The sequence below is a fragment of the Hipposideros armiger genome, unplaced genomic scaffold, assembly GCF_001890085.2.
Source record: "Hipposideros armiger isolate ML-2016 unplaced genomic scaffold, ASM189008v1 scaffold_29, whole genome shotgun sequence".
NCBI lineage: Eukaryota > Metazoa > Chordata > Mammalia > Chiroptera > Hipposideridae > Hipposideros > Hipposideros armiger.
Genome location: NW_017731379.1, coordinates 4,848,729 through 4,853,200, shown reverse-complemented (window position 1 = coordinate 4,853,200; position 4,472 = coordinate 4,848,729).

The following is a 4,472-nucleotide window of genomic DNA, read 5'->3' as shown; positions in this document are numbered from 1 at the left end:
TGGCATTATCACTTTGACTAAAGACCTAAATGGGCCATTGCTATGGACTGAATTGTGTCCCCTCCCCCAAATTCATATGTTGAAGTCCTAACCTCCAATGGGATGATATTAAGAGATGGGGTGTTTTGGGAGGTAATTAGGCTTAGATGAATTCATGATGGCAGGGCTGTCATGATGGGATGAGCATCCTTGTAAGAGACACCAAAGTGCTTGCTATCTCTCTGCCACATGAGGACACAGCAAGAAGGCAGCCGTCGTCAAGCCAGGGAGAGAGCTCTCACCAGAACCCAATTATGCTGGCATCCTGACCTCAGACTTCCAGTCTCTAGAGCTGTGAGAAATAAATTTCTGTTGTTTAAGCCAACTGGTCCATATTATTATGTTGGAGCTGACTAACACAGCCATGTTTCAAGAAAAAAAAAAGTAAATGCCCACTTCTATATTACCTCTCTCTGGCCTTTGTGGACATTTGGGTTTGTGATTTCTGTTTAAATCCTTTTTTTTCTTTGACCTGTCACTACCCATAAGTTGTTAATAATTATAATATGAACCAACATTTTTATGGCCATCGACATACATTATCTATAATTTTGCTCCCCTACAAAGAATGCTTTTAGCAAGATTTTATTCTCCCCTGCCTTATATTCCACTTGGACTTTAATTGTGATTCAGTTCAACACTGTTATTAATTTTTCTTATTTTTGACTCTTCTGTTTTAAGAATCTCTTCTGAAGAATTATGTAAAACTTCAAAATCATTTCATCAACAATTATTTATTCTTAATAGTCCGATTTGCTGTTTTCTTTGGTCATCATTGTTTCTTATATATCATGCTTCCCTTTTTTTGGAGCTTTCTATTGTGATGTATTTTTTATTTTGTTAGAATACTTCCTTAAGGAAAAAAAAATCTCTGTTGATAGTTGGTTTGCATTCTCTCGGAACTTGTGTCAGTCACTGAGCTGTTCAGTTTCCCTTGACTTAGCCCTCCCACTCCAAGACAGCAACATTTGGCTGGCAGGCTTTACCCTGGGTATGAGGAGTGCACAGGGAACAGGCCTGCAAGCTAAATCCCTCCCAGAGCAAGAAAGCTAGGGTATTGGAGGCTTAAGGGACTTCACTGATGTCCTTTGACTGTTGTGCAGAGGCCTTTTTAAAAAATCCATAATTATGGGCCAGCCGAGGGGCGTGTTGGTTAAGAGCTGGCTTGGGACGCCAGAAGGCCCCTGTTCGGATCCCACATATGAGGGCCAGTGACACTGCCCTCTACAGCTAAGATGCTGAACAACAGCTCAACCTGGAGCTGGGCTGCCATGAGTCACCAGNTCCTGCTACCTATTGGCAGCTCAGCGGCTGCTCAGCTCAGGCTGGACTCGAACCGCTGTTGCTCAGAGCTCAAACTCTTGAGCGAGCTCTTAACCGTGACCATTTTTAACATTGCGATTTCTCTCATTGAGGTATGGGGTCTAAGTATAATACCTTCCTCTTGAATCTGTTGGATTGTGTCTGCTTCAACAATTAGAGTATGGGAGAAGTGATGCTAGGTCAGAAAAGGCCATGCAGAGTATATCATGTTCTTTGGATTAATCACTCTTGGATTCCTGAGCCACCATATAAAAAGATGAATTACCCTGAGGCTGCCATACACTCAGAAAGCCCAAGCCACATGCACAGGCTATGTGTAAGCACGCTGGTCAGCCATTCCAGCTGAGTGTAGCCTTTGAGTCATTGCAGCTCAGATACCAGTTGTTTCAGTGAAGAAACCTCTAATGATTCCAACTCCAAGATTTTTGAGTCACCCTTACTCCAGTGTTCTCAGATGAGGTCCCAAGCATCGTGATGCTGAGACAAGCATTCCTGCTCTGCTCTGTCTGAATTCCTGACCCACATAATAAATACTAAATAGGAGCATAATAAAATGGTTGTTCATTTATATCATGAAGGTTGCAGTGGTTTGTTAGGCCACAATAGATCACTGAAACACCCCATTCCAATCCCCTAATGTTTCCAGGAACTCACCACTTTAGACTCCATTTTGAACCTATTCCCTCTCTGTACTGCATATTACTAAGCATATGGATTCATTTATTTTCATAAGTGAATTTTCATGATACAATTCATAACCTGTACTAGACAATTTTCTTAACTTTCTGACAGTGGCTCTGCTACACTATAAGAGTGAACTTCCTAACCTTAGCGTATCAGAATGGAGACAATGACTTTTGTCCTAAATTGGAAGTCTTTTTCAGAGCCCTCCAAGTCTAAATCCATGTATTCAACACCCATCAACCACAGACTAACAATCAGATGGACCTCATAAATAGAGTCATCAAGGCACATCAATGGCCCCACACATCATACAGGCAAAATGACTGGGTCCTGTAACTTGCAGCCATGAAAGAGCAGAACAAGGCTTTGCCAACAAGCCTTGTCACTTGGGGAAAAAATGCAGATAGAAAATCTGGCCCAGTTCTCATCCTTCAGTATCATTACGTATATCTGCAGAAAACACAAAAGCTTCCTGAACATGTTCGCAGTTACTGTCCGTCTTGTCTTGGCCCCCTTTAAATTCACTCTGCTTCCTACTCGTGGCATTCTGTCTCCAAAATTAATCCAGACTGTTACCTACTAGGATGCTCCCCCTATTCTTGATCTCTACTGTTTTCATTAACATGCATAATACTCCATTTGACCATAAGAAGCACTGGACAATATACCCTATCATTTATCAGTCCTTATTTTGAGCAAACGCACTTGGAACCTGCCCTGCACAGTCTGCCTACTTACCCTGACTAAGTAGAAAATCAGCATAGAAAGTCTGAGTGGTTTTTGTGTATGTACTGCTAATGTTTGTCCAATGTATGGAATAAAACTGTAAGGGTTATTCTTGGAAAGACAGAGTATAATCATTTATAACAATACATGTGAAAAATACTGTGATTGAGTTTGCAAAAGATATTATGGGAATGCTGAGGAGGAGATAATAAGTTGAATTTAGAGATAACAATGCTATAACAATTCCAATATAGGTCAATTCTCGAAGTATTTTTAGTTGCAATGGAGTTCATAGGAAAATAACACTTGAATAGATTTACTTGAACATTTATAAGTGGGTTGGTTCATTTCCCTTGAAACGACACTTCCAACCTCTGGGAAATTTTCTCATGATCAGCATGTAAAAAATACATGAAAAATTGTGAAACAAAGTTGTGGTTCTTTATTTGTGACAGTGAAAAGTTATGATATTTTCAATGATATAGAAAGTAGGGACAAGGGAAACTATATGCAAAGTGATATAGTCATATAATAATTCTCGAGCCACAATTATCCTAAGTGGATCCTGTCTACCTCCAACTCCCCACCAAACATTTTAGTTAAAACATGCAAATGACACAGATTTTTTATTTAGAAGACACAATATATGGATGGCAAGGCCATTTACTGAGCTTAACAACATACTGAGGAGTTTGGGTCCAGTTTTGGATTTTTTTAAGGATAATGTGTCTACCAGATACACAGAGAGACTTGGGAAAGGTTTCAAAAATGGAAAAAAACCTTGATAATTGTTGATGATAGTTTAAGACAAGAAAGTATATCACGAGAGAAAGAATGTAATTTAAGAGAAAATAAAAAGTTAAGAGATCACATTATAATCTGCCCTGTAATAACTCTTATGATGCCTTTATAATTTAATTATATTATGTGTGGGTGCCTTATGTCCCCAATGGGCCTATAAGCATCTTGCGGACTAGACAATAAATAGTGTATGTTTCAGATACCAAGCCTAGTGCAGACATAGAGTGAGCATTCAGCAATTGGATTAATAAATGACTAGGCCTTCCTACCTCTCTTCAGGAGGAAAAACACATAGTTTGTTGCATCACAAAATATTTACTTCCTTTAAACAAATTTTCAAAAACATGCACTTTAAAATACTTTTTCCCTTTTAAAAATTTCTAGTTAAATATACATACAATTTACTATTTTCACCATTTTTAATGTACAATTCATTGGCATTAAGTACATTAACAATGTTGTGCACCCATCACCACTGTCCATTTCCAGACTTTTTTCATCATCCCAAACAGAAACTCTATACCCATTAAACAATAATTCCCCATTTCCCCTCCTCTTCCCAGCCCCTGGTAGCCTCTAATGAGTTTGCCTATTCTAGGTACTTCATATAAGTGGAATTATACAATATTTGTCCTTTTGGGTCTGGCTTTTTTCATTTAGCATGTTTTCTTTCTTTTTTATTTTGTTTTCTTCTGAAAGAAAGGGCTTATTGAGTCATATGCTAGCCAGAAAAAGGACCAGTCCTGGGCATGCAGCCTAAACCACCAGTAGCAGGGCTAGATGGGAAAACAACATGTTCCATGTAGCATACATTTTCAAGGTTCATCAATGTTGTATCATGTAGTAGAATTTCATTCCTTTTTAAGCCTGGATAATATACTGTTTTATATATATATATA